Source organism: Lagenorhynchus albirostris, chromosome 21 (genome assembly GCF_949774975.1).
Source record: "Lagenorhynchus albirostris chromosome 21, mLagAlb1.1, whole genome shotgun sequence".
Taxonomy (NCBI): Eukaryota; Metazoa; Chordata; class Mammalia; order Artiodactyla; family Delphinidae; genus Lagenorhynchus; species Lagenorhynchus albirostris.
In genome coordinates, this window is record NC_083115.1 from 29,396,175 (window position 1) to 29,419,728 (window position 23,554).

Genomic DNA, 23,554 nt, shown 5'->3' on the forward strand with positions numbered 1-23,554 from the left:
AAATTAGTAAGTAAACAGATTGTGGTAAGAGCTCTGGGTGAATAAATGGGGGGGGGGTGACAAAGATTAATTGTCAAAAGCCTACTTTGTTAGGTGGATCAGGGAAAACCTTTTTGAGGTAGGTGAGGTTTCAGTCTATAGGAGCCAGTGATGTGATGACGAGCATCCCAAGAATAGGGAATGGCACGTCCAAACGTGCAGTGTCTGAGGGACATAAGATGACAGCACAGGGATTTCCCTGGTGGCGCAGTGGTTAAGAATCCACCTGCCAGTGCAGGGGACACAGGTTCAATCCCTGGTCCGGGAAGATCCCTTATGCCACGGAGCAACTAAGGCCATGTGCCATAACTACTGAGCCTGCGCTCTAGAGCCCGTGAGCCACAACTACTGAAGCCTGTGCACCTAGAGCCTGTGCTCTGCAACAAGAGAAGCCACCACAATGAGAAGCCCGCGCACCGCAATGAAGAGTAGCCCTTGCTCGCTGCAACTAGAGAAAGCCTGCGCGCAGCAGTGGAGACCCAACGCAGCCATAAATTAATTAATTATTAGATGACTGCACAGTCAGAAAACGGGGACAGGGGACAAAGAGGAGAACAGGACGGTGCACAGCTGCAGAGGCCGGCAAGGGAGAGATAACGCGTGACCTGGTAGGCCATGTTAGAGGTTGGATTTTTTTTAATGTATCAATCTTCCCAACAAATGAAATTTTTTTTTTTTACCTTTTGGAATCATTTCTTTAAAAGTACCTGTTAGAAAGACCAAATATGCTTACTCACCTAGAACTTCTGTTCAGCTTCCTGCGAGGAAGCCAAGATTGGCGATCACTGCTGTACTGGAAGCAGATCAGAACCTGTAGTCCCAAGTCTTCATGCACATTACAAGGTGGAGAGGGCAGCCTTCTTTATTGCTTCTTCCAAACCAAAGATGACTTAACCACCATCTCCATTCAAATCAACCAGGCACCAGGAAAGGAGCAAAGATTGTTCTTCCTCATTTTCGAAAACTGAATGTCATGTAACTTTAAAAGTCCAAGTGGAGAGCCTTTAAAAAACAGTTAACATCTCAATAATTCAGAGTATGTTTTTTTGTTTCGTTTCTTTTCTTTTCAATTCTCTTTAGTTTGATTGTTTTCTTTTCCATTTTGATGTGTACCAACAGAAACTCCTCATGTGATTTCCACAGCAACCGCTAGAGGGAAAACTTCTACTGAAGAAAATCATTTAAAAATATTCAGTATTATCTTCATATGTTTCCTAAACCTGAAGAACTCAAAAATAATGATGTCTCCAAGATGAAAGATTATATATACGAGCATCTCGCAAATCTCATAGGTATTTTCAAATGAGTCCCAATAATAATTAGCATTTGTGCTATAATACATATTCTGCAAAGGCTTGTACATTCATTACCTCATTTGCTTCTCCAAATGAATGGCTAAGAGGGCAGGTATGATGACCACTCAGGTAAAATTTTAAAATGTTGATTTAACCAGACAGCCAAGATTTTAATTGCACAAGCAATAGCAGAACGGAAGTCTGAGTACTTTTTTCAAGCATGTTATATGGTCTCCCCACCAGGTTTTTTAGGAAAATAGAAAGTTTATAGTCTCAGTTTTCTCATCATATTCTAGATTTTTAGCAAGATACCTGGAAACACAGTAGACACTTGAATAATCACTGAATGTATGGATGAATTAACATATGAATAAAATGAGTGAATGAATGAAGTTCCCCTCTTGTTTCTCTGCAGCGGTGTGTGCTACCACAGCACCTAGCAAAAGGATACCTGGTTTTTTTCCAACCACATCTCATTTCCAAGTTAGTAATTGCAAGCATGCCTAAGGATATTACTTGCAGCTTAATAAGCCCTATGAAGAACAGAACTTTGTAATCCTTTCTCTAGTATCACGGAATCCTTATGTCATGGACTGAATGTTTGTGTGTCCCCCCAAAATTCCTGTGTTGAAATCCTAAGCCCCAATGTGATGATGTTAGAAGGTAGGGCCCGTGGAAGGAGATTAGGTCCTGAGGGTGGAGCCCTCATGAGTGGATTAGTGCCCTTAAAAGAAGAGTGAAGGTTTGTTTCTCTTTGCCATGTGAGAATAGAAGAAGATGGCCATCCGTTGGCACCCTGACCTTGGACCTCCAATCTGCAGAACTGCAAGAAATAAATACCTGTTATGTACGCCACCCAGTTTATGGTATTTTGTTATGGCAGCTCAAACTGACTAATACACTTCATCTTGTTCCACCTTCTCTATACTGTTTGACTTTAGAAAATTCTGATTATTCCACTAAATCTTATATAAAGCATTATTATAACAAATATAGAACTAAATCACATGGGTTAACCTCAGAGGAAAGCAGATACAATTAAATAGAAGAAAGGAGAATTATAATTATGATGCTACCCCTTCCTTTTGCTGGAATCTTGGAACATTTGCCACAAAGTTATATTATGGGCCTATGCCCCATCAAGTGAAATAAAAATATTGATACTATAATAATAATTACCACCAATTAATTGCTATTAAAGTAAGTAAAGGGCAATAACTGAAATTAACTAAAGATTCTTGAAAACAAGTGATAATTTCCTGAGAAAGACCAGATAACTTTTCCTATTCTAGCAAGAAGGCTGCACTTGGTGGTATGTATATATGTGGGGATCGGGGTGGGGAGAGGAAACCAGCTACCTTTTCTCCCTCAGTTAAACTTCTTCCATGCAACTAAGGAATCAAGAAACAGCTCCTAAAATGAACAGCTAACCCAAAGTTTCATATACTCCCAGATATCATAAAATATTTTCAAAAGAAATACCCAGAAATTTAAAGTCCTTATCAATGAGTGATGTTATTACAAGTGATACTGATGTTTTTTTAGTGCTTTCCTATCATTTCAATTAGCTCACAATGAAAAATGAATTACTTTTTGAACCAGGGGGAGATTTTTTTAATTCCAGTAGTATAAATTTCATATCTGATCTTAAAATTATCTGTTTGGCACATATTTTGTGTTAAAAAAAAGGTTAAGGGCTTCCCTGGTGGCGCAGTGGTTGAGAATCTGCCTGCCAATGCAGGGGACACAGGTTCGAGCCCTGGTCTGGGAAGATCCCACATGCCGCGGAGCAACTAGGCCCGTGAGCCACAACTACTGAGCCTGCGCGTCTGGAGCCTGTGCTCCACAACAAGAGAGGCCGCGATGGTGAGAGGCCTGCGCACCGTGATGAAGAGTGGCCCCCGCTTGCCACAACTGGAGAAAGCCCTCGCACAGAAACGAAGACCCAACACGGCCATAAATAAATAATTTTTTTAAAAAAAAGGTTAAGCTGTTGTGGTTTTTTTTGTTCAATCTAAGAAGCTAAATAGTCAAGTGCTATTAGATTGAGTTGTACCTAGTACTCCCTGTTTCTTCTTATCAAGAGCTGACCTCAGTAGAGATTCCTTGGAACTGGCAAAGAAACACGGGCATCTGCTCTGGCCGATCCTTCCAGAGTCCTTCACCGTTTGATTTCAAGCGCACTTAGAAGATAAAGTCAAACTGGCGGGCTTCCCCGTATCTGCTCATTCTGCACATTTAGTACATTCCTTGAGTAGGTGGTTTTGCAAACAGCTTATTTAAATTCTTCTATTTAGGCAACGTGAAACTAGGAATATTTAGAAAGCATTAGTTCATTCACCTATTCCACAAATGTTTCTGAGTGTCTCTTTTGTGAGAAGTTTTACGCGAGTGCCTTTCCAGAGCCCATGAAATCATACACTAATGTGGATAGTGACCCGTCTCTTCCACTAATGAGTCCAGTCCTGCTGTAGTACAATGCCCAAAGAGAACAGAAATCCCCTCACCATGACAGTTAAATAATGGGAAGGTTCTGCTTTGACCATGGAAGATGGCATGCATTCTAAGTATCTACAATCCCAATTTCCATCAAATAAGGAAGAATATCAAAGGCGGGGAGATTTTATTCTACATCAAACTGTTCCCAGAATTCTATCATTTTTGTACCTGAAAAACCTATAAATAGACTGTGTTGGAACCTCTACTGTACCATGACAATTTTCCACAGAGAAGTATTCTAGGAGAATAATAATTTGTGCGCTAGATGTGAAAATGGCTCAGGAAATAGCATTTTCAGAAACCTAAATTTACATCCACTTTAAGATATGTAGTACAAAGGGATGAGGAGAAAGAACTTTCTAACCACAACAAGGACAGCCAAATGCCTGCAAAGCAGAAACATGGCAGAAATTTAATTGATGCTTCCCTTAATTGCCATTATTCTTAGTTAATACAGTAATATCGCCTTCTTGATTACAACACACCACACAACTTTGAAGCCTGCTGGACGCATGGCAGACGTACAGTGTGTGCTACCACGGTTACCGTTAAAAGGGAGTTAGTAATGTTAACCCAGTTGGTTTATAATCATCTTTTTTTCACAGTTGGACTCAACACTGGCAGCGATGAAAGCTGGGTAACAGAAACGTGTCCAATTAACTCTCCTTGGCTCTCCTTGCCAACCTAGGATGTACCTCGCTCCTCCCAGAGAGGTAGCCTGGTCTAGAGCTTCACTAATAAGGTAGACTCCAGTCACACGTAGCTATTTACCTTTAAATTTTGTAATGGAATATAGTTGACATACAGTATTATGTCAGTTTCAGTGCACAACATAGTGATTCGATATTTGCATACATGACAGAATGATCACAATGATAAGTCCAGTAACTACCTGTCCTCATACAAAGTTATTAGATTATTATTAACAACATTCCTTTTGCTGTACATCACATCCCTGTATCTTATTTATTTTATAACTACAAGTTTGCACCTCTTACACCCTTCACCCTCTTTCCTCTGGCAATCATCAATCTGTTCTCTGTATCTATGATTCTGCTTTTGTTTTGTTTTGTTTTTTAGATTCCACATATAAGTGAAATCATACAGTGTTTGCCTTTCTCTGTCAGACTTATTTCACTTAGAATAATACTCTCTAGGTTCATCCATGTTGTCACAAATGGCAAGATTTCATTTTTTATGGCTGAGTAATATTCCACTATATATATGTGTATATATAATATATATGTGTGTATATATGTATGCGTGTGTATATATAAATGAGCATATATATATATACACATTCCACTACATACATACATATATATATATGTATAATCTTTCCCCATTCATCTGTTGATGGGCACTTAAGTTGCTTCCATATCTGGCTATTGTAAATAATACTACAATGAACACGGTGGTGCATGTATCTTCTCAAATTCGTGTTTTTGTTTCCCTCAAGTAAATACCCAGAAATATCTATTATCTTCGCACTAAAAAAGTCAAGTAAAACCCAAGAGGCTAAAGACTAGTGAATCTGAAATGATGAGTCAGGTTGTCATCTCCTCAGAAGGACAGAAGTCATCATTTCCATTCTTCCTTCAATCATTAAAGAAGGTGATACATTTCTGTTTTCTGAGAGCAAGGACAGCTTGAAAAGTAAGCTTATTAGGTGTCTACGGTTGTACGGCTGTAGTTCAGCCTTCATAGCCCAGCTATACTTCTGTCCCCATTACTCACAGGGTCTCATATCTCTCTATTGCTTTGGGTCTCAAACATAGTTTAGACTTTAGGCATTTTCTACTTAACCAGGGTAAGCGTAACCCCTTACCTCTGCTGTCTGAGCAACAGCAAGGCATGCAGTCACAACCAAAGACAGAATCAGGAACTAAACCAAACACCGGTAGCACAGAGGAGGCAGTGCAGGGGGCTGGGAGAGCCTAATAAGCATTTAAGTCAAGAGCGTCAGACAGTGACCTTTAACAGGTAAAACACTCTCTGTCTTTTAGGAGTCCAAGATAAACCACAACTTTTGTTAGACGGCGTCCTAAGGAGAGACAAATCGTCCGTCGTCTGGAAGAAGAGTGGCTGGGCTTTTGTCACACAGATAATCCACGACTAGGCAAAGCCCACGCTTGACATCTCACCTTTTCAAGATAGCTCGAGGGACTGCCTCTCTACTTGCACCAACACTTACACACCGTACCTAATCCTGGGTTCCCAGGGGAGAGAGCAACCATCTCCAAGCCCGTTTTAAAGAACAGCTTATTTCAATGCCGTTGTGTCCTTTGCTTTATTCAACAAATATTCAATAGCAAACAGAGAATATGTTTTCAAAAATTCAAATATGCTGGACTAATGGAACCAGGCAACCTGAGATCAGATCCCAAAGGCACAACTCACTAGGTCTGACCTTGTGGTAAAAGAGAAAATAATAATAATAGTACCCAACTCACAGGATTTTGACAGTAGTAAAACCAGCTAATATATGTAAAGCAACAAAAACTGTCTGGCCCAAAACAAGTGCTCAAATATAAATGTTAGTTATCATATATCTTGACCAGTACAGAGGTAAAGTAAAATCTTCTCAGGCAGAGGTCATTTTCAGGGTTCTCAGTTTTATTGATGGGCATCCAGTCTACCTCTGGTTCACCCGATTGTTAAATCATTTGGCTGTGCTCTTAACCAGTATTAAGGAATAACTTCATTGTAAGTAATTATTAAGTAGTATAATTCAAAATCACTGCAACTTGATAGTAACAACAACAACAAAAATTGGTTTAGTAAAAAAATAAGTACTGATAGAGCCTGATTCCTCAGTGTGATGAATAAACCATCCATTTCTAAAAGTCTCTATCCAGTCTGGGATAAAGCCAAGATCCGGGGAGAGCTGTGAGGACGCCACCCAGGGGGTTACTGGGGCTCGTTGGTGCGGCCTCTAGAGGGCCAAGTGCACAGTCTCTCCAGCTCCCCCTTCAGTGACACTGAACTTTGTGGAAATACACCGTGAAAGTGGTCAAACACTTCAGATAAGGGTTTACCCCACCCTCACCAGAGAACTGGCTGCTAAACACTTACCACCATACCACTGGGGCCACAGACCTGCACGGGACAGAGCGCCATCAGCCGGAGTGGACGTGAGTCACACAAAGTCTAACGCTGTACCAGATATATGAGAAGGATCTTGTTGACAATACTGGCATCCAATTTTTAAAATTCCTGTTCTTTGAGGACCCACTGGCCAAATTTCTCCCTTACATACCAGAAAGACACGTGTTCTGGCTTGGTTTTTATCCTGCAGAAAATGGTGTTCACGTAACTGTATCCCTTTCGTGTCGGATGTTAGAAAAACTAGACATAATTTATAGGTTACAAATGTATAGAATTTAATGATATATATACTCTGTGTAAGAATCTCACCCAGCTTCACCTCATTTTTCTAAATTAAAGTCCCTTTGCCCTCTTTCCCCTTCACCATTTTTTAACCTCATCTTTCTACTTCTTTGTTTACATGTAGGAATTTATATACCTCTGCAAGTAACACGTTTTAAATAATGTTTTAAATAAATAATTAGGCTGTATAATTTAACTGTCAGATCCTAAATTATTTCTTATTCAAATAAAACTTTTTTAATTCCTCAGGCACAGATTCCGTGAGATAGGAAGCTATTCCCCAGTTAATCCGCACACAGAGGTGTTCATTGAATTAGGCTTGGCTGGAAAGTTGATCAATTCATCCTCTGACTCTAAGTTTTAAATGTTTAAGTACTCATTTCAACTGAATACTATATTCCTAAGCAATGTAATGCAATTTTAATCCCATTTTATGACAGCAAAATACACACTAAAAGGAGGTGATGGGGGGAATGAGGACCATTTGGTACAAGTAACAATGTGATGGTATTTATTATTTTCTATTATAAATAAATATGAAATCATGTATGCTAGTGTGCATATGGTCAGGGATTACCTCAAAATATTTTAGTGGAGAAAATACAAAGAAGTGACTCAATGGTCCAGACTAAAATAATGCCTATCGAAATATATTTAACAATTGTTCATACAAACATTGGAGAAAAGGGAAATGGAAAAAAAACATATTTGCCACCTGAAAGGCTTGCAGAGAAGACTAGCTCTTACAGAGCACGCAGCTTTGAAATGTCCAGAACTGAACCATCAGGATTGAAAGGAAGCTGACAAATGAAGATGTAACACACTGAAGAGATGCACTTTACCCATCACTACAGCCTCTGATCTCTCCGTCTGTTTCCATTAGTTCTTCTCCACCCCATACTCCCATTTACACCACACACTGAGCAAAAATTCTGTGCTTCCCAATAAGCTAAGTGGAAGGTAGATACCAAAGACGCACGACAGGGCACCTGCCCTCAAGGAACTTCATTTATTTTCATTTTCATTGAACATACCCATCGATCAACCCCGACTTTACACCTATGTACCTGACATTCTGCAAGACGCTGAAGGTGCGCAGGAGAAATCCTTAATTCCCCAACCAGAAATGACCCATAGCCCGGTTGAAACCCCACATGAAAGAATTTTTACGACAAATCGAAAACCGTGTGGTATAGAAGGAACGAGAAGGCTGGACAAGAAAACCAAACCAAATTAGGACAGGGATCCGAGGGAAGCCGATGTGTGCCGATCACCGTAATGACAGAGCTACTCTGCAGTCATTCACTTTGGATCAGGCATGATGGTCAGAGTTACGTTTTAGGCTGACTACTTACGTGCGGGCCCACAGGAACTGTCTAGTTGTACAAAGAGGCAAGGCAGACAGAGATATCTTTTGCAGAGTTCTGCAGGATTCAAAAATCCTGTGAAAGTGTGTGTGTATATGTGTGTTGTGCATGGGATGTAGAAGAAGTTCAAAGACCTTTAGGACGACAGTAAGCTAAGAGGCAAACGCTGCGCGAAGTTCCAGATCAAAGCAGAGAGCTGTTGAGCAGGTCTAGTCTGTGATTATCTGTATGAAAAAAAAATGTAATGAACATCACAAAGTAGAATGAAAATCACCAAGGGGAAGAGAAATCTCTATAGCATTTCTACTGCACGGTCCGAAGCAGGAAAATATTTTGAACAAAATATTGAGGAAAGCTTGAATCGAAGGACAGAATCCCTTTTGGAGTTAAGTCTCGGGGTAACCAGAAATACAGGACGTCCGCTGACCCTTACAGGAACTATCACTAATCCAAAGCAAATTCTGCGTGTCAGGGTGCCCGTTTCCCTAACGCCACGTGAAAATGGAAATCAACATCAAACAGCATCCCCATTAAACATGCAGAAGAACAAAATCAAAAACAAGATTGTTACACGGTGTTACGTACATTTTCCAGATTTGCAAAATTTAAAGCAGTGGGTTACATCTGTGTGTTAATTCTCTGCAAAGCCAAAGCAATATATTTGCCCCGTGTTGATCTGCGCTCAAAAGACATGAAACACACACGTAGCCTAATTTTTGTTTGTGCCTACAGCAATGAGAACAGCAGTGTAACTTGTGATCCTGGCCTGTCACTACTGACTCTGAATGCTAGATCACTATGTATTTTTTTTATATTTCCTGTAAAAAGTTATTTGGGCCAAACAAAATACTTGAATGGCATCATTCACCTTCAAAGTACTTTTCCAATGACGGTCCCTTAAAGAAACGAGTGCCGCAGAGTTTAGGAAACCGTTGTTTATCCAGAGGCAAGTTTACTATTCTACTTTGTAGTACTGGGTTTTGGGTGTAGGAACCGCAGTTGTATTTGAAATGCATTTTCAAAGCCATTGCCATTGAGAACTATAAAGCAGCTTTCAAACCCTGTTTCCAAATTCATTTGCTAAGTGATAGGGCAACGTGTAAAAAACCTGCCGAAACTGAATTCTAAACAGAGATGTTGTCTTTTTCTTTTTCTTTGTTTTTTTTTTTTTTTGTCCTGACCAGAAAGACAGGTTTCCACAGATCTCTGGAGAACTTTGCCCCTGGTCACTCTGAGTATACATCAGCAGTCCATTAAAAGCCTGAATCTAGATCGTATCTTAAAATGCACTGTGGTGTTATCTGCCTGGACCCACGATGTCTGCTTTGCCAGAGCACTAGGGTTCCCAGAAGGAGGCAGGTTTCCACTAAAGGAACCCTCTCTGGTTTCACCCTCCAGAGTCACGGCGGCCCTCTGACTGCTCCGTCACCATAGCCTTCACTTTGGAATGAAAATCAACTTCGATCCATTTGCCTCGTCATTTGTAAAGACCAGGATTTCTTGGCTTCAGATGGAGGCCTAATATCACAAGGCTGCACGTGAGGTAAATGAATGAAGAGTGCCACTGGTGTCTGAATACATACTACATCTGCTTGGAATTCCAGCTCAAAAAAAGGCTTCCACTTAATCCACTGTCAGCAGAACCGGACAGTTGCAGTGTAGGCTGGCAGAACCACCAAATCATTCTACAAAATCAATTCAAGAAGCAGGGACAGAAAACAGAGACACTCTGCCAAAATGAAACATAAAAACAAACAAAATTAACTGCTTTCAAAACGTCCGGATAGGTGGGGACCGGAAGTCCTGGGGAACTCTATATTCCCTTTTTTTTTTTTTTTTTGCGGTACGCGGGCCTCTCACTGTTGCGGCCCCTCCCGCTGCAGAGCACAGGCTCCGGACGCGCAGGCTCAGCGGCCATGGCTCACGGGCCCAGCCGCTCCATGGCATGTGGGATCTTCCCGGACCGGGGCACGAACCCGCGTCCCCTGCATCGGCAGGCGGACTCCCAACCACTGCGCCACCAGGGAGGCCCCTATATTCACATTTCATAAACAGCAATGTCCCTATCTTCATAATACATAGTGTAACGGTCTATACGTGATGAGAGCTCACAGCACAGCCAGGCTCACACGTCATGATTGGATGTATGGCTCATTACCTTTGCACGATTGCCATTTCATAACCTCTCATGCACCTAGAATTGATCCTCGACACACACACATACACACACATGTCACATGCATACAATTCAGTGACTGCTGTAATTACACTGGTTTACTTAACGTTATGCAAAAAGACGCTAACAGAAAAGACGAACATCAGAATGTCAGCAGAACTGGCGATTTGGCGGGTAGTTCAGTCCCTACAGACACATGGGTGTGTGCAATGCATTTTAAGACTGGACTTTGCTGCCCTGCGTGACCACAGAATCAGTGACCAAAACTCAGATGCACTTCTGCCTCACGGCCACGCCCCACAGATATCCACACAGAATGGGCGGATGAAAGGAGCTGTTTCGGAGATAACCCAGAAATGGCCAGTCATCCATCCAGGATGGTTTCAGAAAGAGTTTTAAATGGGAGAGGACCAAAAATGCAACACCCGAGAGCCTGATTCACTGTTCTCTTTAATTATAATAGCTAACGTTAATTAGGAAACTACTGCCAGACATTCTTCTAAGTAATGTATACATTTAATTTGTTGAATTATTATAACACTATGAGATAGAAACTATTATCCTATTTTAGAGAGGAGAAAACTGAGGTGCCCACAGGTTAAGTGGCATCCCTACTGAACACCACAAAATCATTGCCAAATACTCTACTCTGGTAGTCAACACTCACTCTGGTTAATTTTCTTAAATAAGTTCCTATTAGATCACACAGGTTGGCACCAATGTGTTCCAACTAAACCTCTTTTTTTCTTTTCTAAACCACCTGGCCAAACTTGGGGTAAATTTTCAAATAGTTTGAATATAATAAAATTAAACATTTTAAAAGTAGAATCGAATGCTAGGCATAGAATTTAGTCATTTTGCGATGAGTCAGATAGGGCTTTGAAATCTTTCAGGGTTGCAGGGTCAACACTATAAATTCTACTCTCCACCAGTCCCCTAATCAAGTAAATAAGAGCAAAGTGATCTAAGTCTGTCTCGGGACCAAGACTGAAAAATCCCATTAAGAAGTCCAGAATAGGGCTTCCCTGGTGGCGCAGTGGTTGGGAGTCCGCCTGCCGATGCAGGGGACGCGGGTTCGTGCCCCGGTCCGGGAAGATCCCACATGCCGCAGAGCGGCTGGGCCCGTGAGCCATGGCCGCTGAGCCTGCGCGTCCGGAGCCTGTGCTCCGCAACGGGAGAGGCCGCAGCAGTGAGAGGCCCGCGTACCGCAAGTCCAGAATAAGTCATTCCACATCCTAGCTTTTTGATCCTAGACGAGAAACATAACTTTTATACATTTGATCTGTACAATATGAGAAACGCTAAGTGATTTTAAAGGTCCCTTCAAATTCTAAATGTCTGTGGTGTCAAAAGACAAGTCCCAGAGCACTGTCGCATTAGGGTGCACAAAATTCATGCTATCTTAACTACAAAGTTGTTTCAATTTTGGAAAAATGACAGTTAATTGTAAGATTAGCTACCTTTCTATTGAAAATTAGGGATAAAGGTAAATATGGACAGTTCCCGACTTGCATAGGTTTCGACTTAACGATTTTTCGACTTTACAGTGGTGTGAAAGTGATACACATTCAGCAGAAACTATGCTTCGAATTTGGAATTTTGATCTTTTCTCAGGCTAGAGATATGTGGTCTGATCCTCTCTTGTGATGCAGGGCAGGGCAGCAGCCTAAGCTCCCGGTCAGCCCTGTGATCACGAGAATCAACAAGGGACATACTTACAACTATCCTGGACCCAGAAAACCACTCTGCTCTTCACTTTCAGTACAGTATTCAATCAATTACATGAGATATTCAATACTTTATTATAAAACAGTCTTTGTACTAGATGATTTTGCCCAACTGTAGGCTAACGTGGGTGTTTCGAGTATGTTTAAGGTAGGCGAGCCTAAGCTAATAAGTTCCGTAGGGTAGGTATATTGAATGCATTTTCAACTTAGGATATTTTCAGCTTCTGACGGGTTTATCGGGACATAACCCATCGTGAGTCGAGGAAGATCTGTAATGTAGTTTGACACATGCATACTGTGTAATGTATAAATATGTATACCTTATAAGCATTATTATTGGCTTCTGCATTCCAAAGCCTGGGTGAGCCAGTGTGCTAATTTCTGAAGTTTTATTAACCCAAACATCCTTTAAATATAGCTAATGCTATAAAGCACATTTCGAGCTGATGGACTGTCATTTGGTTACTTCTCATGATACTGTCATGACACTATCATTTGATTACTTCTTACGATATTCACACAAACCCCTTTATTGGAAATACCATGCATTTGAAAAACAAATTTTTACAGTGCTTGCAGATTACTTTTAAGCAGGAGTGTTCATTCAACAAAAATCACAATACCATGGAATGGACTTCCATTTCTGGGGAGCTTAGAAGTCACCACGCTGTTCTAACGAGAGCTGAAAAGACTGAAGATGAACGACTCTTCTATGATTCACCAGAACTGAAGTCCCAGGATGAACCTGTGTCCCCCAAACTGGAGAGACAGATAGGCAGATACAGACAACCACAGTTTGCAGAAGCAGAGACCCTGCTGGAACCAGCGCCACGGGAAGAAAACCTCAACTGTCTGTACTTGATGGCTTGCTGGAAGCTCAGTTTGAGTTTTAACGAGAGTTTAAAACTACAGGAGGCGCCAGTCTTAGGGAGGCCCCTGCACTTTTGTGAGCTTCACCAGCCAGAGCCCTGCTAGGTTCTCACAGAGATCAGAGAAAAATTCCTCGGTGCTTCCATTGGGGGGGGGGGGAATATAGCCTTTCTGAAATACACCCAGAGCATCCTGTTCTTCTAAACAAGACCTGCCCTCAAGCAAAATATTTTACCAAGGCTAAACTGATCTGGAAGAAGGGAAATATTCCAGCCCACTCCTGAGTTTCAGTTTCACCTAAGGGGTGGTGTTGGAAACAGAGAGGCCCTGGGAAAGGTCACAGCCCAAGGGCAGAGGCTCACTAAAACACTAATACCTAATCGGAGGACTACAGATGCTTCTCTCCCTCCCACCTTACCACATTAAAGGACTCCTGGGTAACAGCAGGGGAGCAAAACTGAGAGAGCTGCAAGTCTCAGACCTTATTTAAGAAGGAACTTTCAGGGAAACATTCATTGCTGGTGGAAATGCAAAATGACATAGACACTCTGGAAGACAATTTAACAGTTTCTTATGAAATAAACATACAATTGGCCTTCTGTATCCATGGGTTTTGCATCTGTGAATTCAACCTATCTTGGATCAAAAATATTAGAAAAAATAATTCCAGAAAGTTTCAAAAAGGAAAACTTGAATTTGCAGCTCACAGACAACTATTTACACAGTATTTACACTGCATTAGGTATTAGAAGTAATCTAGAGATGATTTAGAGTATATGGGAGGATGTGTGTAGGTTATACACAAATGCTACATCATTTTGTATAAAGAACTTGGGCATCCTAGGATTTTGGTACATGCGGGAAGATCCCGGAAACCATCCCCCGTGGATCCTGAGGGATGAGTCTTCTTACCACATGATCCAGCAATCACACGTCTTGGTAATTACGCAAAGGAACTGAAAACTTATGCCCACACAAAAAGCTACACACAAATGTTTATGGCAGCTTCATTCAAAGCTGTAAAAATTGGAAGCAATCAAGATGTCCTTCAAAAGGTGAACAGACAAAAAACTGTGGTATACTCAAACAACGAAATACTATACAGCACTAAAAAGCAGCAAGTTATCAAGCCATGAAAAGACAAGGAGGAACTTTACTCTTAAATGCCTATTACTAAGTTAAAGAAGTCCAGCTGAAAAGACTACATACGGAATGATTTCAATTATATGACATTCTGGAAAAGGCACAAGTGTGGAGACAGTAAAAAGATCAGTGGTTGCCTGGGATCTGGGGTGATGGAGGGGGAGATGTGTCTGTGGAGCCCAGAGGACTTTTACTGTCTGAAACTATTCTGTATGACACTATAATGGTAGACACATATCTTTATACATTTGACAAAACCCATAGGACATATAATGCAAAGAATGAACTCTAATGTATACTCTGGACTTTAGTTGATACTAACGCATCAATATTGGCTCATCAATTGTAATAAATGTACTACACTAATGGAAAACGTTAACACCAGAAACTGTGTTTCTCAGGAGGGATGATGGGTAAGTGTGAATTCTGTACTTTCTGCTCAATTTTTATGTAATCCTAAAACTGCTCTAAAAAATATGCTTATGAATTTTTTCAATAAATGCCACAGAACAGCACACGATGACAGTTTGAAGATGAGTGATCATTAAGTATGAAAAATAAAGTTATTAAATTCTTTTTACTTTCAAGGCCAATTCAGCAATAGCTTTCAGATATTATTGTTCTTCAAAACACAATGATGCTGAAATATTCCACTGTGTCCTTCCTTTCTCCTTTTTTTTTTTTTCCCTTTTCATCAAAGAGAACGTTTCCTACCAAAAAATATTTGGCAGATTCTCTGGAAATAAAACTCTTCCCCACGCACTTTGCCACCTCTCAATAAACAAGTTTGTTTTCACCGGAAATCTGCTTTTGGGGGCCTTTTACAAAAACACACCAGACTTGTGCTTTACAACAGAGAAGGAAACGAAGGTTGAAGGTCACATTCTAGTTGCAGTGAACACATGGGCCACTTGACTGCCAGAAGATGGCAGTCTTCAGAGCTACAATAAGGAGACTCTCGACGGAAAAGAAAAAATAGAGAAATCAAGGAAAATGAAGAAAAAGTACTAGTAAACAGTAATGACAGGCCGCAATATAGCTCTTGGTTAGTTTATATGTGTTTGTGGATGTGTGTGTGTGTGTGCATGTGTGTGTTTTCACACATGTATCCACTGAGAAATGTTTATTGAAGAGGGAGCTATAAGGAATACATACAAAAGAAGTTGGACGTGGCTCCTTCCCTCTTTGAAAGAACAAAACAAATTCGTTCTAAGCTTATTGCTTCCCTTATTCAAATTAGATTTAAAGGGTCATACGCAGGGTTGTGTAGCTTAATACCATCACAAGTGAAAAAGGAGAAAGGAGTCCAGGAAAGCCTTATCTTCAAAGCCACAACAAACTCCCTTGTTCTGAAATAAAAGGTCACATTAAAAGGCAGGAATAGCAACTGTAAGAAAAACAAGATTCTATGTCCTCTGTCACCCCTTTATTCAAATGAGCAAACTGCTGGAAGAACGTGTCTTCCGAATGGCAGATCCACTGTGCTCCCCTGGTCGTCAGCATCATCTGATACTAACAGCCCACTGCTTTCCAATGGAAGAGCACGGTCTCAGGACAAAGGAGTCAGCCAGGGGCTGAAGCCACATCCTGCCACTGACCAGCACGGGGCACTCCTGGGGGATTCAGCAAAAGTCGCAAATACAATGCTGCCTTAGTTAGGAAAGTCAAGGATACAGACCTCGGCAAGACACCACTTGCTGGAAAAAGCCTGCTTGTCCGCGGCATCCATCACCTTCAGGCATTTATCTTCGGCCCAATTTTAAAATAGAGAACATGTTTAGATTTTCTAGAGCCCTAATATCTTAGCAGCTCGGATCAAAACTGGCCCACCCCTGCTGCCATCTCCTGTGAAACCTGTCCTTCAGGGCGGCACTGACACACGCTTTGCCTTGATCTGCTATGAAAACACGGGCTCTTTAAAGGAGTCTGTACTTGCCTTTAGGTTACTACTCATCCAAACCTAGGTAAGCCTATTCTCTGAGTCACATGTATTTTCAAAGCTGGACTCCACCAAGGAAATAGAGTAGATGCTTATATGCCTGAAGAATGTGTCAACGTATTTTTAAAAATTCATCTCTTCCATATAAAAATGAAGACCAAACACGCTCATAAAGACATCCCACAACTCCTCTCCCCAAATCCATTTCCTCTCCCCTTTATACTTCTGCCCAACTCTACTATTGATACATTCCCGTTAAAAAAAATTTTTTTTATGGGAGTATAATTGCTTTACAATGTTGTGTTAACACGTTTCTGCTGTACAACGAAGTGAATCAGTTATATGTACACATATATCCCCTCCCTCTTGAGCCTCCCTCCCCACACCCATCCCACCCATCCAGGTCACCACAGAGCACCAAGTGGAGCTCCCTGCGCTATACAGGAGGTTCCCACTAGCTATCTATTTTACACGTGGTAGTGTATTTTCCCATCTTAAGACAGAAAGCAGAACAGGATGGAACTAACAAGAGAACCAAACAAAAAAAGAGCAGAAGATGGGCAAGGTAATAAAAGAGATGCTACAGGGAAGATACGGCCCAGAAGCCTCTGATTGATGCTGTCTTTCCCTTTTTAAAGTAAAGATTTTGAAATAGAGTACTTATGTATTTTTCCAAAAAAATGAAAGTAGGATAGGGATGGTGTTGAAATCGGCAGTACAGTACGGCTACAATGTACATAATGTATGGCTCTGGGGTTTCAGAAAGAGAAACAAATAGAGATAAAAAGTACATCTTGGGGAAGTCAGTTATGGGTTCTCCGTACTTTGGGCGGTGGAAACAGTTATTTCCTGGGCAGGACAAGCCGGCCACACTGCTGGGGGTAGGGGAGGAGCTGAGTACATTGTTCCCTACTTGAAAACTATTTTCAGTCAGAAGGGAGTCATGTGCAGTGTAACTGACCTAAATTCTCCCATGCGGCTACTATTCATTCTCCCCTTCACATTAAGATTCTCTGCATATACTTTATTCTCCATCAGTTTGTTCAAAGGAGCCTAGCTTAGCTCTAAAATGTATTTTAAAAAAGCAAAATGTTTTTAGATTTGTATCAGATGCAGCTACTAAGCACTAGATATTTTGTTTTAAATTTTCTTGTGCTGGAAATAAATTCACAAACAATACAATGTTCCAGCGTATCTTACTACTACTAACAATAAAACATACAGACATTTTGCTCAAAAATTATTTTATTTGCAATAAAATGCAAAATCTTTGATGGCTGTTCAATTCATGCCAATAATTATTTCTAGCAAGACTGACAGAAATAACAAAAATTCCTGAACATGAAATTTTAAAATATGGACATTTTCACTTGCAAACTGTTTTACTTTACCAATAATCCTTTTAAACTTTCTTTGAAATCTTTGTTATTGAAAACTGTTAGCTGACGTCTTTTTAAAAATGACATGGGATTTGTTAAAGATAAATCTGTAATCCATACTGCCTGGGCAGATAAAAGGAAAAGAAAAAAAAATCTCCCTAAAACCTTTTATAATTTAAGAAAGTAGAGTTGGTATATATCTATATATTCTAAGAAATACGGCAGTTGCATTGTAGATACTCAGCGTAATCCCTGTGCCCTATAACTGTTGAACTGGTAGCTGTGAAAATGTAAACCTCTTGGGGAGAATGGATGTCTCTGCTATTCCCCTTGCTCATCTGAAAGATGAGGGTAAATGTTTCTACACAGCTTTCCTTTATTTATTAGAAGTCTATGGGGACCTGAATCTCAGACTCAAAACCTCTCTCACACTGTAATTTTATTTCCTTCATAACATATTTTTGTCCATACTAGAAAAAAAGTAGAACAGATCATCACTCTTCCAAAGAGCTTTTATCTTGATCCGAGACTAAAACCATCTTCAGCTAACTATAAACACTTCTCTGGATGCTCCGGATATAAGCCTCCACTCAAAATTATCTTCAGTGGCAAGTATGTGGTAGAGTGAACAGTGCTGATCAAAGATGCAGTGGAACACCTCAAACAAAACTGTGGCTTACATCAACGCTGATAACATCCCTGTTTCACAAGAGCTGAGCTTCAAACTTCAGAGCCTTTCCTAAGGATTCACAAACAAGAGACAGAAAATAAGGTATCAAAGATAACAACCAAGAGGCTTCTGATTTCACTGGGGATGTCAGTGTGGTTAGAGCTGCTGACTGACAGTGGGGAGACCCCACTCTGCCTTTGATCAGCCACATCACCTCTGGCAAGTCTCTTGGTTTTTCTGGGTCTCAAGTTCTACGCTATAAAGCACGTGGTTTGGGCTAGGATCTCCAAACATAATTTATAGCTCTCACAGCTCCAAGACCTACATATACATACTCTATAATCTAAAATTTAGGGAGACTCTGCCTTGATAACACAGTGGAAAATAAAAATACAGGGCACTTCCATTATCTTTGTTTCTGGGCTTTTTTTTACATATGCTAATACCTCTACTTGGCATATGCTCACTTTTTTTGTAGTCTGACACACTCCTTTCCATTCCTCAAACCCTTAGCCAAAGTTTCCTTCTTAGATAATGAAAGGAAAATGAGTCATTCCCTTCTCTATGCTGTGAGAGCCAGGTACCTCTGTTAACATTTATCATGAGCAGTTACAGCTATACTCGTTACACTTTATTATCTTTGGGTGTACAGAGCAGTAAACAGTGCCAGGCACAACAGGAGTGCACACTGAGCGGTAGTGGAATGAATGGACGATCACATGACTATCACCTCTGACTCTTAATGATACACGTACAGTGCTAGGTCAGTGAAGACAAAATGTGTGCACAACAGTGAATACCCATCTCAAAAAGATGGTGAAGCACAGAAGCAGACGGTTACAGAAATGACACGGCAAAATTAAGAGGACTTAACTTCGCAGACACAGAAGCTTCTCAAGTTAGGTCAAGGATTAGATAACATTGGGACTGCTGAGCCTTTAGGCATGCAGTGTCCACTCTGGGTCTTCAAACCAAAAGCAATCCAACTTCAACGAGGAAAGGTTTAATCTTAAACAAACAGCATGGTCCAAGAATGATTTTGCTTTTCATCTAATCCCAAAATGAACTTCACAGAACTTTAGAACATGGCTTTGCTGCTTGTGTTGCTGTTGTTTTCAGGACCCATCTTACTGAAGCTGCGACTCCTCTGATGTGATCAATTAAAAATATGCAGAAAGCTTACAAAGTATCACAGGAAAAATGAGGCAATTAAAAGGGTCAAGTAAATAATTAAAATCATTTCCAACTCAATCACACATACTAATGAGATCTTGGGACAGGATGAATAAATGAAATTTTCAGTTAATCCCAAACCACTCTGTGACTATTCATTGCAATTAAAAAAATGACTACTCAATTCCTCAGAATGGTGGTTCTGCAAGAACACCGGGAAGGTCCGATTCAGCTCCTCTGCGCCCCCTCTTGGTGGAGGTGCTAAAGAGCAGTGAAATGGCTACAAGAGGCTAGAAAGATGAAACGGCAAATGTCTTCCAACCTCTCCACTCAGACTCTTACTACTCCTGTTCACATTGTGTGGCCTCTATTTTCTAGTATGAAAACAGCCTGTAGAGTAGGTGCTCATTCCCTTTTGTCCTTTTCAGATCTACCCTGAGCAATGCTTCCTAGATGACATTAAAAAAATAATGTGGGGCTTCCCTGGTGGTGCAGTGGTTGAGAGTCCGCCTGCCGATGCAGGGGACACGGGTTCGTGCCCCGGTCCGGTAAGATCTCACATGCCGCGGACTGGCTGGGCCCGTGAGCCACGGCCGCTGAGCCTGCGCGTCCGGAGCCTGTTGCTCCGCAACGGGAGAGGCCACAACAGTGAGAGGCCCGCGTACCGCAAAAAATAATAATAATAATAATAATGTGACCTTGTCAACCATCTATTTAAAACCTATGGCTCCATGCTGCTCTTAGGATAAAATCGAAACTGGCCAACATGACCCCAAGGCCCTGTGCCATACGGATCCCCCCTCTTCCTGCAGACATCTCTCCTATCTTTATACACCAATCTGAACTACAGTGAGTTCCCTAAAGTCCACGATCTCGCACGTCTCCACCTTCAGCCTTCATACTTGTCTATAATTCTCTGCCCCTCCGCACCACACATCAGTAGAAGGGCAGGCTCTGAGAGGTGGCCACTGGTCCACGATGCTTGCATCTGAGCGAGTCTGTCCAACTCAGAGCTGACGTACTAAAAAGCCCCCTTGGAGAGACTAGCTAAAATCCTGTTCTCTAAGCTCACTATCAGTAGTAAAAGAGCTATAACACTTCGAGCTCCTTCTGCAAGAGCATTTGTCTTCAATCCAAACTTGGGTGAGTAATAAGGGTTTTGTTTTTTTTTTTTTTTTTCTACTGGATCTTTTCAAATACCAATGCCTGCGTAGCAATTATCTACTTGTGCTTCTCCCCTATTAGTTTATGAATATCTGTGATGTCACTAACCATGTTTATTTCCATCGCTGTTATATTCTGAGCACGTAGCAGAGTGCCTGGCACACAGTAGGCCTTCAATCAATATTTATTTAGTGAGTAAATGAATGGACAAACAACAACAACACAACCCAAACTCCTTGGCATTGCATTAATGCTGCCAGAGTTTCAGTTCTCAGCAGTTTCTAGCTAACTCCTTAGAAATATTTAAACTCTTATACTGTAAATAAAAACATTAATAATTTTTATTCAGTTAATTTATTATTTGATCACAGGTAATGTTCACTTTTATTCAACGAAAAATATTAATCAAAGATAAAGTAATATAATTAGACTCACAGTCTTAGTACTTTGTTAGTTATCTATCTGGAAAACAAACTATACTAAAATCATACTAAATTAATTTCTATATAAAAGGTGCTGAGGTAATTTAAAACGATTCTGATTCATTCACTGAGGTAGAAATAGAAGCTGTTTCTTTCCAAAACCATGGTAACAGTTGCTTTGAAGGCCTCATATGTGCTAGGAATTAAAAACATGCTATTGGCATTTGAAAATTCAGTGATTTAGACTTTCTTCTAATTCAGACTTGTCTTATCCAATTTTAATAAATCATCTTAAAATACTTTACACTGATGTTTTTCACCAGTTTGGGTTTTTTGTACTTCAGTTTTTAACTCATTGTCTGTGGTTTAAAATATGTTGTCTCTCAACTTTTGAAAACAACTGTCAAACTGAAGACTACAGGAGGCTTAATTAGCTGATGCTTGCAAAATACTTTGAAAATGAAACCCATGATGTTCCTGCTAAGTATGATGAATACCATTTATTCTTGGATAAGTAAAAAAGTCACATATTTTGAGACATTCGAATTTGTGTGCACTCTTTACAAAATACAGATTGTTATTTTTGCGGAAAGAGCAAATAAAACTCTATATGAAAAATGCAAAATAAATAAATAAAATATGTTGTCTCTCAAACTGGTTTCTTATGTTAAAACTGTCCTTTTGGTCACTGTTAGGCAATTCAATAAACCAGACGTTATAGTGTGACATTGTGATTCAGAACAAGTGGTATGTACCACGCATATTCATTAAGTGAAGGTTTACAACAAGGAGGGCCAACTATCGTAGAGGCTTGTCTGTGTAACAGGCATAGATGACTGGTAATCCGGCAGGAAGCTCCACTGACTGAATCCTGCCCTGAGTCAGGGACTAGGTGTTCACGTAGAACCCACTGCTTCGGATCATCATTAAGACCCTATGAGTAAGCTAGAACTGCCACAAAGAGAAGCTGCAACTCAGGGAATTCCAACAAATTACACAAACGGCATAACCAACAAGTAGAAGTGCCCAGATTTAAACAACAACAACAAAAAAACAGAATTGAATAAATCTAGAAAAATTTAAAAAAAAATGAAATCCTGCATTCCCTAATATGGTGGGATATGAGACGTGTAGGTACATTTACATAATTAAGCCACTGGAGACTATCTGTTTCTTTAAAAATCATCTAAATATTCTGCAGACTAACAGACTAATATGTAATATACTCACTGAAATTGGTTTTCAATATTAAAATAATATTTTATTCTTTGGAGAAATGATTAATGGACAAATCAAAGAAATAGATTTTAGAAAGCTTGAATAATTAGTGACCAAAATTAATCATAACCGAGACAGAAGAATTCATCGAAGTCAGACTTTAGAATATGATACGACTATAAGATAATCAGAATGATTTTTGACGTACTAATAATGGAAATTCCTATCATGAATTGGAAAACAATTTTCATATCTTTACCATTCCTACAGCCGTTAAAAATATCCATGTAAAACCAAGTGTTTGCAGTGTTTTATTCAGCATTCTCTCGAGTGCTGTCAAATATTATTAAAATAAGCAACTTATTTCAATGTCTTGAGTTTAGAATGAAGGAGAACAAAAGTCTTATCGCTCTTTAATAATATCTTGGAATGTGAAGTTTAATTTACCTAAAGTCTACATAACTGTTGGAAGAACCTAGACATTCCTGGTGAATGGAAATACACCATGTTCCTCCCCATATCTGAAAACAGCGATAAAGTAACCCTGTTTTAAATAGAAGCCCTAAAGAAACAGCCTTGTGATTCAAAACCTACATTTATGCAACACAATATTCATATAAAAGGTTAAAGACAATCTCAATAATTCTCTCTTTCCCATATGAGCAGCGTTACAGTGAGATTATCAACAAGGGACTGGAAAGCAGAGTGTGTGAAACCAAACTGAGTAATCTGCACGGTGCACTGATATTAACACCGAAACAGAAGTAAGGATCTCTGGTCCTACTTAACAGGTGATCTTTGATAACCAAAGGGTGGGAAAATGTGACTCTGCTTTCTCTCCTACCTCCCTGAATTCCTAAACACTTCAAGTGCACACTTGCACAGTCCTCCACATACTGACTGTACGCTCCTCCCCTGCATGGCTCTCGGCTTCAAAAGCCATTAATCCAAGCCCTGTGACCACGTAAAAATAAATACGTACATGTTTTTTCAAGATACTACACAAAAGTTCAAGGAATAGAGCAGTTTTTGACGAGCTATCATTTACTATTGTCTTTGAGAGTATCTCTGTGCTTGTTATCA

At 40.3% G+C, this 23,554-nt stretch overlaps 1 protein-coding gene across 2 annotated transcripts in view; it reads right to left on the reverse strand.

The window, feature by feature from the left end:
• The window catches only part of GPM6A (glycoprotein M6A), a 250,738-nt gene that overhangs the window by 206,841 nt on the left and 20,343 nt on the right, over positions 1 to 23,554 (reverse strand). The window contains exon 1 of one of the 2 annotated variants that reach the window (XM_060136628.1): positions 777 to 861. The exons of the other annotated variant lie outside the window; for it this stretch is intronic. The gene's annotated coding sequence lies outside the window, so the exon portion shown is untranslated. Of the gene's footprint in view, positions 1 to 776; positions 862 to 23,554 lie in introns of those variants that run through there. 2 annotated transcript variants of the gene reach the window in all.